Genomic DNA, 13,744 nt, shown 5'->3' with positions numbered 1-13,744 from the left:
CTGTGACTCCGTCTGTGACTCTCCCTCTGACCCTCCCCCTCTCTGTGACTCACTCTGTGACCCCCCTGACACACTGTGACCCTCTCTTAACACCCTCTCTGACACACTGTCTGTGGCCCCCTCTTGGACACTCCCTGTGACCCCTGCCCTGTGACCCCCTCTCCGTGACAGTCTCTTGGATACTCTTTCTGACCCCCTTCACTCTCTGACCGTCTCTCTCTCTCTGACCCTTTGTAACTCTCTCTCTCTGTGACCCTCTCTGATACTCTGTGACCCCGTCTGTCCCTCCTGCCCTCTCTGTTATACTCTGTGACCCTCCCTCGCAGCATCTGTGGACCAATCTGACACTCTGTGACCCCCTCTGACCCCCTCAGTCTCTGTGACACTCTGCGAATTTCCCTCTGTCCTTCCTTCCTCTCTGTGAAACTGTGACCATCCCTGACATTCTGTGACCCCTTCATGATCCTCTCTATGACCTCCTCTCTGTGACCCCCTCTTACACTCTCTGTGACACCCTCTGTGATATTCTGTCCCACGCTGTGACACTCTCTGTCAGTCTCTCCCTCATTGTGATCCCCTCTGAGACACCCTCTGAGACACCCTCGGTGGCTCTCGCTCTGATTTGCCCTCTGTGACCCTCTCTGTGACCCTCCCTCTGACCATCTCTCCCTCGCTGACACTCTCTCTGTGACTCTGTCTGTGACCCCCTCTGATACTCTCTGAGCCACTCTGACCCTCCCTTCCTCTCTGTGACCCTTCCTCAGACCCTCGCTCTTACAGTCCCTGTGACCTTCTCTGACGCTCCCTCTAACCTTTCCTCTGACACACTCTGTGACCCTCCCTCCGTGATTGTCTCTGTGACACTCTCTCTCTGTCACCCCCTATGACCCTCCCTCCCTCTCTGTTACACTCTCTGTGACCCTCCCTCTGACCCTCTCATCCTCTCTGACACTCTCTCTGTGACTCTCACACTGTGACCCTCTTTGACAATCTGTGATCCTCTCTAACCCTCCCTCTCACCCTCTCTGTTACGCTCTGTGAACCTCCCTCTCTGTGACTCTCTCTGACTCTCTGTGACCCCCTTGCACACCATGTGACCCTCTCTCTGACCCTCTATGCGTCACTCTGACCCTTTCTGTGACTTTCCCTGTGTGGTTCTCCCTCTGTGACTCTCCCTGACACTCTCTGACCACCTCTGACACTGTGACGCCCTTTGACTCTCCCTCCCCCTCTGTGACCCTCCCTCTGTGATTCTCCCTCCCCCTCTGTGACACTCTGTGACCCTTGCTCTGTGACTCTCTCCCCATGAATCTCTCTCTGAGCCTGTCCCTGTGACTCTCCGTCTCTGACACTCTGTGACCCTCTCTGACACCCTCTGACTCTCCCTCCCTGTGTCTCTCTCTGACAGACTATGACCCTCTCTGTGACACTGAATGCCTCCCTCTGACCCTCTCTGCGACCCTCCCTCTGTGATCACCTCTGACACTCTGAGTCACCCTCTGACCCTCCCCCGGCACACTCTCTGACACCCTCTGTGACACCCTCTGTCATGACACTCTGTGACCTTGTGTCGGTGTGTGACACTCTCTGTGATACTCTCTGTGACCCCCTCTAAGACACTCGGTCTGTCTCTGACCACAGGGGTTGGAGGAGTTTATAGAGATTGGGAGGTGTTGGAGGGGGTTGGAGGGTGTTACAGGGATAGGGAGGGGATGTAGGGAGTTGCAGGGATAGGGAGAGTGTGTAGGGGGTTACAGAGATAGGGAAGGGGTGTAGGGGCTGGAGGGGTTTACAGAGGGAGGGGTTGTAGGGACTGGAGGAGGTTACAGAAGGAGGGGGTTAGAGAGGGAGGGGGTGTAGGGACTGGAGGGGGTTACAGAGGGAGGGGGTGTAGGGGCTGGAGGGGGTTACAGAGATAGGGTGGGATGCAAGGACTGGAGTGGGTTACAGAGTTAAGGAGGGGATGTAGGGACTGGAAGGGGTTACAGGGAGAGGGAGGGGCTGTAGCGGATTACAGAGATAGGGAGGGGGTGTTGGATGTTACTGAGATAGTGAGGGGTGGGGTAGGGGTAACAGAGATAGGGAGTGGGTGCAAGGTGTTGCATTGATAGGGAGGGGGTGTAGGGGGTGGAGCGGGTTACAAAGACAGGGAGGGTGTGTAGGGGGTTACAGAGATAGGGTGGGTGTGTAGGGGGTTACAGAGATAGAGTGGGGGTGTAGGGGATACAGAGACAGGGAGGGGGTGTGGGATTTACAGAGAAAGGGAGGGGGTGTAAGGTGTTACAGGGATAGGGAGGGGGTGTAGGGGGTTATAGAGATAGGGAGTGGGGTGTATGAGGTTACAGAGATAGGGAGGGGTACAGAGATAGGGAGGGGGTTACAGCGGCAGGGAGCGGGTGTAGGGGGATACAGAGACAGGGAGGGGCTGTGGGGTTTACAGAGATAGGGTGGGGGTGTAGGGTGTTACAGAGATAGGGTGGGGGTGTAGGGGCTTACAGAGACAGGGAGGGGTGTTGGGCAGTCCGTGGTCGGGGATCTGGAGGGGGTCTGAACGAGGGTGAGTGGGGGACCTTTGCAGAGCCCTGGGATGTAGATGTGGGGGAGGTTCCATGTTTCGGAGGATGGAAACTGGGAGGTGGGCCCAGTAATCCAGCAGAACCAGAGAGCCCGCACAGTCAACCACTACCCCCCAACCCCGGCACCATCCAGCTCCAACCTCCCCCTTCTCCACCTCCTCGCAGGCCCACCATCTGAAACCTCCTTGGGCTCTCAGCGTCTCTAGCTGATTCCTCAAGACTGAAAGGGCAAAGGCGAGCGCTTAGCGTCGGTATGCTGGGAGGCAGCTGGTCCCACCTATCGCTCACAGCCCTCAGCCGAGAAAGCAGTTTGGCGTGGGTCACACTGCCTCTGCTTCACCTTAAAATACACACTGTCTCCAACACACTCTGTCTCTCTGCCTATCTCAGCAAGGAGCCTGCACTGTCCTCGAGCCCCTCAGCCTCACCCCTTCCCATCCACCGTCACCCCCTTCCCATTCACCCACCTCCTTCCCATCCCCCATCACCCTCACCCCCTTCCCATCCCCCCTCATTCTCACCCCCTTCCCATGACCCCTCACCACTTCCCATCCCCCCTCACCCTCACCCCCTTCCCATTCCCCACAACCTCACCCCCTTCCCATTCCCCACACCCTCACCCCCTTCCCATCCTCCGACACACTCACCCACTTCCCATCCCTCCCACACCCCCTTCCCATCCCTCCTCACCCTCACCCCCTTCCCATTCCTCCTCATGCTCACCCCCTTCGCATCCCTCCTCACCCCATTCCCATCCCTCCTCACACTCCCCCCCTTCCAATCCCCCCTCACCCTCACCCCTTCCCATCACCCCTCACCCTCACCCCTTCCCATCCCCCCACACGCTCACTCCTTCCCATTCCCCCACAACTTCACCCCCTTCCCATCCTCCCACACTATTTCCATCACCCCCTCACCCACTTCCCATTCCTCCTCACCCTCACCCCCTTCCCATCCCTCCTCACCCCCCTCCCCATCCCTCCTCAACCCCTACCCATCCCTCCTTACCCTCACCCCCTTCCCATCCCCCTCACCCTCACCCCTTCCCATCCCCCTCACCCCTTCCCATTCCCCCACACCATCATCTCTTCCCATCCCCCCACACTCTCACCCCTTCCCATACCCCCACACCCCCCACCCGCTTGCCATCACCTCACACCCTCACCCCCTTCCCATCCCCCCTCACCCTCACCACCTTCCCATCGTCCCTCACCCTCACCCCCTTCCGATCCCCCTCACCCTCACCCCATTCCCATCCCCCCTCACCCTCACCCCCTTCCCATCGTCCCTCACCCTCACCCACTTCCGATCCCCCTCACCCTCACCCCATTCCCATGACCCCTCACCCTCACTCCCTTCCCATCCCCTCGCACGCTCAACCACTTCCCAATCCCACTCAACATCACACCATTCCAACCCCCCACAGCCTCACACCATTCCCATCCCCCCAAAACACTCACACCATTCCCATCACACCACTCCCTTCCCAGCCCCCTCTCCCTCACCCACTTCCCATCTCCCCACACCCTCACCGCCTTCCCAACCCCCCACACACTTACCCACTTCCCACCCCCACTCACACTTACCCCCTTCCCATCCTCCCTCACCCCCTTCCCATCCCCTCCACACCCTTCCAATTCCCCCTCATCACCTTCCTATCACCCCTCACGCTCACCCCCTTCCGATCCCCCTCACCCCCCTTCCCATCCTCCCTCACCCTTACCCCCTTCCCATTCCCCCCACCCTCACCACTTTCCCATCCTCCCACACCCTCACCCACTTCCAATCCCTGCACACCCACATCCTCTTCCCATCCCCCACATCCTCACCCCTTCCCATCGCCCCTCACCCTCTCCCCCTTCCCATCCCCCCTCACCCTCACCCCATTCCCATGCCCCCTCACCCTTACCCCCTTCCCATCCCCTCTAATCCTTACCCCCTTCCAATCGCTCCGCACCCTTATGCCCTACCCATCCCCCCACCCCCTTCCCATCCCCCTCACCCCCTTCCCATTCCCCTCACTCTCACCCCCTTCCCATCCCCCCTCACCCGCACCCCCTTCACAACCCCCCTCACCCTCACCCTCACCCCCTTCCCATCCCCCTCAGCCTCACCCCCATCCCATCCACCCTCATCCTTACCGCCTTCCCATCCCCCCTCACCTTCACGCCATTCCCATCCTCCCACCTCACCCTCACCCCCTTCCCATACCCCCACTTCCTCACCCTATTCCCATCCCCCCACACCCTCACCCCTTCCCATGCACCCACACCCTCACTCCCTTCCCATCCCCCTCACCCTCACCCCCTTCCCATCCCCCTCACCCTTACCCCCTTCCCACACCCCTCACCCTCACCCCTTCCCACCCCCTCATCCTCACCTCTTTCCCATCCCCCTCATCCTTACCCCACTCCCATCCCCCTCACCCTCACACCATTCCCATCACCCCTCACCCCCTTCCCCCCTCACCCCCTTCCCATCCCCCCTCACCCTCACCCATTTCCCATCCCTCCTCACCCCCTTCCCATCACTCCCACCCTTACCCCCTTCCCATCCACCCTCACCCTTACCCCCTTCCCATACCCTCTCATCCGTACCCCCTTACCATCCCCCAACCCACTTCCCATCCCACCTCACCCCCTTCCCATCCCCCCCCTCACCCTCACCCACTTCCCATGCCCCCATCCCATTCCCCCTCATCCCCTTCCCATCTCCCCTCAACCTTAACCCTTCCCAACCCCCTCACACTCACAACATTCCCATCTCCCCCACGCCATTCCCGTCCCCCTTCACCCTCACTCCGTTCCCATATCCCCACACACTCACACCCTCACCCCCATCTCATCCCCCCCTCCCTCACCCCCTTACCATCCCCCCACACACTCACCCCTTCCCATCCCCCCACACTCATTCCCTTCCAATCCTCCCTCACCCTCAACCCCTTCCCATCCCCCGACACCCTCACCCCTTCCCATCCCTCCACACTCTCAACCCCTTCCCATCCCCCCACACCCTCACCCCATTCCCATCCCTCTCACACTCACCCCCTTCCCATCCCCCTCACCCTCACCCCTTCCCATTCCACTTCACCCTCACCCTCATCCCATTCACATCCCCCCTCACCCTCACCCCTTCCCATACCCCTTCCAATCCCCCCCACCTCACCCTCATCCCATTCACATCCCCCCTCACCCTCACCCCTTCCCATACCCCTTCCAATCCCCCCCACCTCACCCTTTCCCCAAACCCCCAAACCCCCACACCCTCACTCCCTTCCCATCACCCCACACCCTCACCCCCTTCCCTCCCCCCACACACTCACCCCCTTCACTCCCAAAAACACCCTCACACCCCTTCCCTCCCCCCACAGCCTCACACCATTCCCATCCCCCCAAAACACTCACACCATTCCCATCACACCACTCCCTTCCCAGCCCCCTCTCCCTCACCCACTTCCCATCTCCCCACACCCTCACCGCCTTCCCAACCCCCCACACACTTACCCACTTCCCACCCCCACTCACACTTACCCCCTTCCCATCCTCCCTCACCCCCTTCCCATCCCCCTCCACACCCTTCCCATCCCCCCTCATCCCCTTCCTATCACCCCTCACGCTCACCCCCTTCCGATCCCCCTCACCCCCTTCCCATCCCTCCCTCACCCTTACCCCTTCCCATTCCCCCCACCCTCACCACTTTCCCATCCTCCCACACCCTCACCCACTTCCAATCCCTGCACACCCACATCCTCTTCCCATCCCCCACATCCTCACTCCCTTCCATCGCCCCTCACGCTCTCCCCTTTCCCATCCCCCCTCACCCTCACCCCATTCCCATGCCCCCTCACCCTTACCCCCTTCCCATCCCCTCTCATCCTTACCCCCTTCCAATCGCTCCACACCCTTGATGCCCTTCCCATCCCCCCACCCCTTCCCATCCCCCTCACCCCTTCCCATTCCCCTCATTCTCACCCCCTTCCCATCCCCCTCACCCGCACCCCCTTCCCAACCCCCCCTCAACCCTCACCCCCTTCCCATCCCCCTCAGCCTCACCCCCATCCCATCCACCCTCATCCTTACCGCCTTCCCATCCCCCCTCACCTTCACGCCATTCCCATCCTCCCACCTCACCCTCACCCCCTTCCCATACCCCCACTTCCTCACCCTATTCCCATCCCCCCACACCCTCACCCCTTCCCATGCACCCACACCCTCACTCCCTTCCCATCCCCTCACCCTCACCCCCTTCCCATCCCCCTCACACTTACCCCCTTCCCACACCCCTCACCCTCACCCCCTTCCCACCCCCCTCACCCTCACCTCCTTCCCATCCCCCTCATCCTTACCCCACTCCCCATCCCCCTCACCCTCACACCATTCCCATCACCCCTCACCCACTTCCCCCCTCACCCCCTTCCCATCCCCCCTCACCCTCACCCATTTCCCTCCCTCCTCACCCCCCTTCCCATCACGCCCACCCTCCACCCCTTCCCATCCACCCTCACCCTTACCCCCCTTCCCATACCCTCTCATCATTACCCCCCTTACCCTCCCCCAACCCCACTTCCCATCCCACCTCACCCCCTTCCATCCCCCTCACCCTCACCCACTTCCCATGCCCCCATCCCATTCCCCCTCATCCCCTTCCATCTCCCTTCAACCTAACCCTTCCCACCCCCCTCACACTCACTAACATTCGCATCTCCCCCACGCCATTCCCGTCCCCCCTTCACCCTCACTCGTTCCCATATCCCCACACACTCACACCCTCACCCCCATCTCATCCCCCCTCTCCTCACCCCCTTACCATCCCCCCACACCCTCACCCCCTTCCCATCCCCCCCACACTCATTCCCTTCCAATCCTCCCTCACCCCTCCCCCCTTCCCATCCCCCTACACCCTCACCCCTTCCCATCCCTCCACACTCTCAACCCCTTCCCATCCCCCCACACCCACACCCCATTCCCATCCCTCTCACACTCACCCCCTTCCAATTCCCCCTCACCCTCACCCCCTTCCCATTCCACTTCACCCCTCACCCTCATCCCATTCACATCCCCCCTCACCCTCACCCCTTCCCATACCCCTTCCAATCCCCCCAACTCACCCTTTCCCCAAACCCCCAAACCCCCACACCCTCACTCCTTCCCATCACCCCCACACCCTCACCCCCTTTCCCTCCCCCCACACACTCACCCCCCTTCACTCCCAAAAACACCCTCACACCCTTCCCTCCCCCCACAGCCTCACACCATTCCCATCCCCCCAAAAACACTCACGCCATTCCCATCCCCCCACTCCCTTCCCAGCCCCCTCACCCTCACCCCCTTCCCATCTCCCCACACCCTCACCGCCTTCCCAACCCCCCCCACACTTACCCACTTCCCACCCCCACTCACACTTACCCCCTTCCCATCCTCCCTCACCCCCTTCCCATCCCCTCCACACCCTTCCCATCCCCCCTCACCCCCTTCCCATCCTCCCTCACCCTTACCCCCTTCCCATTTCCCCCACCCTCACCACTTTCCCATCCTCCCACACCCTCACCCACTTCCGTTCCTGCACACCCACATCCTCTTCCCATCCCCCACATCCTCACCCCTTCCCATCGCCCCTCACCCTCTCCCCCTTCCCATGCCCCCCTCACCCTCACCCCATTCCCATGGCCCCCTCACCCTTACCCCCTTCCATCCCCTCTCATCCTTACCCCCTTCCAATCGCTCCGCAACCTTATGCCCTTCCATCCCCCCACCCCCTTCCCATCCTCCCACCGCTTTCCCATGCCCCTCACCCCCTTCCCATTCCCCTCACTCTCACCCCCTTCCCATCCCCCTCACCCACACCCCCTTCCCAACCCCCCTCACCCTCACCCCCTTCCCATCCCCCTCACCCTCACCCCCATCCCATCCACCCTCATCCTTACCGCCTTCCCATCCCCCCTCACCTTCACGCCATTTCCATCCTTCCACCTCACCCTCACCCCCTTCCCATACCCTACTTCCTCACCCTATTCCCATACCCCCACACCCACACCCCTTCCCATGCACCCACACCCTCACTCCCTTCCCATCCCCCTCACCCTCACCCCCTTCCCATCCCCCTCACCCTTACCCCCTTCCCACACCCCTCACCCTCACCCCTTCCACCCCTCACCCTCACCCCCCTTCCCATCCCCCTCATCCTTACCCCACTCCCATCCCCCTCACCCTCACACCATTCCCATCCCCCTCACCCCCTTCCCCCTCACCCCCTTCCCATCCCCCCTCACCCTCACCCATTTCCCATCCCTCCTCACCCCCTTCCCATCACCCCCCCACCCTCACCCCCTTCCCATCCACCCTCACCCTTTCCCCCTTCCCATACCCTCTCATCCTTACCCCATACCATCGCCCAACCCACTCCCATCCCACCTCACCCCCCTTCCCATCCCCCCTCACCCTCACCCACTTCCCATTCCCCCTGACCCCCTTCCCATCTCCCCTCAACCTTAACCTTCCCAACCCCTCACACTCACACCTTTCCCATTCCCCCACCCCTTCCCATCCCCCCTCACCATCACCCCCTTCCCATCCCCCCGACAGCCTTCACCCCGTTCCCACCCCGCCCACGCTCAACTCCTTTCCACCCTCCTCACACCACACCCTTCCCATCCGCCCTCACCCTTACCCCCCTTCCCATCCCCCTCATCCTTATCCCCTTCCCATCCCCCATCACCCTCACACCATTCCCATCCCCCCCTCACCCCCTTCCCATCCCGCCCACCCCCTTCCCAACCCCCCTCACTCCTTTCCCATCTTCCCTCACTCTCATCCCCCTTCCCATCCCCCCTCACCCTCACCTCCTTCCCATCCCCTCACCCTCACCACCTTCCCATCTCCCTCACCCTCACCACTCCTCATCCCTCTCCTCCATACCTCCTACCCATCCCCCTCACCCCTCACACCCATTCCCATCCCCCCAACCCCTTCCCACCCCCCCCACCCCTTTCCCATCCTCCCTCACGCCCTTCCCATTCCCATCACCCTCATTCCCTTCGGCATCCCCCCTCACCCTCACCCCCTTCCCATCCCGCCTCACCCTCACCCACTTCCCATCCTCCCACACATTCACCATATTCCCATCCCCCCCACACCCTCTCCCTGTTGCCATCCCCCACACCCCTCACCCCCTTCCCATCCCCCTCACCCTCACCCCCATCCCATCCCCCTCACCCTTACCCCCTTCATCCTTACCCCCTTCCCATCCCCCTCCACCGTCACACCATTGCCATCCCCCCATCCCCTTCCCATCCCCCCGTAATCCTCTTCCCATCACCCCTCACCCTCACCCCCTTCCCATCCCCTCACCCTCACCACCTTCCCATCTCCCTCACCCTCACCACTCCCCATCCCTCTCCTCCATACCTCCTACCCATCCCCCTCACCCTCACACCATTCCCATCCCCCCAACCCCTTCCCACCCCCCACCCCTTTCCCATCCTCCCTCACGCCCTTTCCATTCCCATCACCCTCATTCCCTTCGCATCCACCCCTCACCCTCACCCCTTCCCATCCCCCCTCACCCTCACCCACTTCCCATCCTCCCACACATTCACCATATTCCCATCCCCCCCACACCCTCTCCCTGTTGCCATCCCCCACACCCTCACCCCCTTCCCATCCCCCTCACCATCCCCCCTTCCCATCCCCCTCACCCTTACCCCCTTCATCCTTACCCCCTTCCCATCCCCCTCACCGTCACGACCATTGCCATCCCCATCCCCTTCCCATCCCCCGTAATCCTCTTCCCATCACCCCTCACCCTCACCCCCTTCCCATCCCCCCTCATCCCCTTCCATTTCCCATCACCCTCACCTCCTTCCCATTCCCCCTCACCCTTACCCCCCTTCCATCCTCTCTCACCCTTACCCCTTCCCATCCTCCTCACCCTCACACTATTCCCATTCTCACTCACCCCCTTTCCATCACCCCACCCCTTTCCATCACCCCTCACCCCCTTACCATCCTCCCTCATCCACTTCCCATCCCCCTACACCCTCACCCTATTCCCATCCCCATAATCTCACCCCTTCCAATCCACCCCACACCCTCACCCCCTTCCGATCCCCCCACACCCTCACCCTATTGCCATTCCCCACACCCTCACACCTTCCCACCCCCCACACCCTCACCCCTTCCCACCCCATCACCCTCTCACCCATTTCCCACCCCCCTCACCCTCACTCCCTTCCCATCCCCCCACCCCCTTCCCATACCCTTAACCCCCTTCCCATCCCCCCTCATGCTCACCCCCTGCCCATCCCCTCAACCCTACCATTCCCCATCACCCACACCCTCTTCCCACCTCCCCCTCATACTTACCTCCTTCCCATCCCCTGTCATCCTTACCCCCTTCCCATCCCCCCTCACCCTCACACAATCCCCATTCCCCCCTCACCCCGTCCCAACCCCCTTTCACATCTCTTCTCACCCCCTTCCCATCCCCCCCTACCCTTACCCCATTCCAATCCCCCCTCACCCTCAACCCCTTCGCATCCCCTCTCACCCTCCACCCCCTTCCCATCCCCCCCTTATTCTCACCCCCTTCCCATTACCCCTCACTCTCACCCATTCCCACCCCCCCACAGCCTCAACCTATTCCCATCCCCCCACACCCTCACCCCTTCCCATCCCCACACACGCTCACACCCTTCCCATCCCCTCACCCTCACCCCTTCCTATCGCCCCTCACCCTTAGCCCCTTCCCATCCCCCCTCACCCTTACCCCCTTCTCACCCCCCCTCACCCTCACACCATTCCCATTCCGCCTTACGCACCTTAACATCCCCCAGCCCACTTCCCATCCCCCCTCACCCACTTCCCAACGCCGTCATCCTCACTCCCTTCCCATCCTCCTACACTCTCACCCCCTTCCGTTCCCCCCACACCCCTCACCCCCCTTCCCATCCCTCCTACACTCTCACCCCCTTCCCTTCCCCCCCACACTCTCACCACATTCCCCATCACCCCACACCCTCACCCTATAACCCATCCCCCCAACACACTCACCCCTTCCCATTCCCCCACACCCTCATCCACTTTCCATCCCGCCACACCCTCGCCCTATTCCAATTCCCCCACACCCCCACCCCTTTCCCATCTCCCCCACACCCTTCCCACCCCCCTCACCCCCTTCCCATCCCCCCTCATCCTTACCCCCTTCCCATCCCCCCTCACCCTCACCCCCTTCACATCCCCCCTCACCCTTAACCCCTTCCCATCCCACCTCACCCTTAGCCCCTTCCCATCCCCCCTCAACCTTAACCCCTTCCCAACCCCCCTCACCCTCACCCCCTTCTCACACCCCCCTCACCCTCACACCATTCCTATTCCGCCTTACCCCCTTACCATCCCCAACCCACTTCCCATCCCCCCTCACTCACTTCCCATCCCCCCTCATCCTCACCCACTTCCCATCCACCTTCACCCTCTCCCCTTCCCATGTCCCCACACCCTCACACCCTCACCCACATCCCATTCCTCCTCAGCCTCACCCCCTTCCCATACCCCCCTCACCCTCACCCACTTCCCATCCCCCTCATTCTCACTCCCTTCCCAGCTTCCCTCACACTCACCCCCTTCCCACCCCCCCACACCTTCACTCCCTTCCCATCCTCCTGCACACTCACCCCCTTCCCTTCCCCCCACACTCTCACCACATTCCCATCACCCCACACCCTCACCCTATTCCCATCCCCCCAGACCCTCACCCCTTCCCATCCCCCCACACCCTCATCCCCTTCCCATCCCCCTCACCCTCATCCCCATACCATCCATCCTCACCCTTACCCCCTTCTCACCCCCTCACCCTCACACCATTCCCATTCCACCTTACCCCATTACCTACCCCAGCCCACTCCCCATTCCCGCTCACCCACTTCCCATTCCCCCTCACCCTCACCCAGTTCCCATCCCCCCTCACCCTCTCCCACTTCCCGTCCCCCCTCACCCTCACCCCCTTCCCATCCCACCTCAGCCTTAAACCTTCCCAACCACCTCACACTCACACCATTCCCATCTCCCCATCCCCTTCCAGTCACCCCCTCACCCTTACCCCCTTCCCATCCCCCCTCACACTCACCCCCTTCCCATTCCCCCTCACTGTTACCGCTTTCCCATCCCCCCTCACCTTCACACCATTCCCATTACTCCCACCCCCTTCCCATCCCCCCCTCACCATCACCCCCTTCCCATCCCCCCACATCCTCAACCTATTCCCATCCCCCCACACCCACACCCCTTCCCATCCCCCCACACCCTCACCCTCTTCCCATCCCCCTCACCCTCACCCCCTTCCCATCCCCTCTTACCCTTACCCTCTTCCCATTCCCCCTCACCCTTAGCCATTTCCCATCCCCCCTCACCCTTAGCCCCTTCCCATCCCCCTCACCCTCGCCCCCTTCATATTTCCCCTCACTGTTAGCGCTTTCCCATCCCCCCTCACATTCACACCTTTCCCATTCCCCCCACCCCTTCCCATCCCCCCTCACCATCACCCCCTTCCCATCCCCCCACACCCTCACCCCTTCCCATCCCCCTCACCCTCACCCCCTTCACATCCCCCTCACCCTTAGCCCCTTCCCATCCCCCTCAACCTTACCCTCTTCCCAGCCCCCTCACCCTTACCCCCTTCTCACCCCCCGCACCCTCACACCATTCCCATTCCGCCTTACCCCCTTACCATCCCCCAACCCACTTCCCATCCCCTTCACCCACTTCCCATTCCCCCTCACCCTCACAGTTCCCATCAACCCTCACCCTCTCGCCCTTCCCATCTCCCCACACCGTCACACCTTCACCCACATCCCATTCCCCCTCAGCCTCACCCCCTTCCCATCCCCCCTCACCCTCACCCACTTCCCATCCCCCTCATCCTCACTCCCTTCTAATCTTCCCTCACACTCACCCCCTTCCCATTCCCCCCACACCTTCACCCCCATCCCATCCTGCTACACTCTCACCCCCTTCCCTTCCCCCCACACCCTCATCCCATTCCCATCACCCCACACCCTCACCCTATTCCCATCCCCCCACACCCTCACCCCTTCCCATCCCCCCACACACTCATCCCCTTCCCATCCCCACACACCCTCACCCCATTCCCATTCCCCACATCCCCACCCCTTTCCC

The sequence above is a fragment of the Chiloscyllium punctatum genome, chromosome 18, assembly GCF_047496795.1.
Source record: "Chiloscyllium punctatum isolate Juve2018m chromosome 18, sChiPun1.3, whole genome shotgun sequence".
NCBI classification, from domain to species: Eukaryota; Metazoa; Chordata; class Chondrichthyes; order Orectolobiformes; family Hemiscylliidae; genus Chiloscyllium; species Chiloscyllium punctatum.
Note: the sequence above shows the minus strand (reverse complement) of the source record.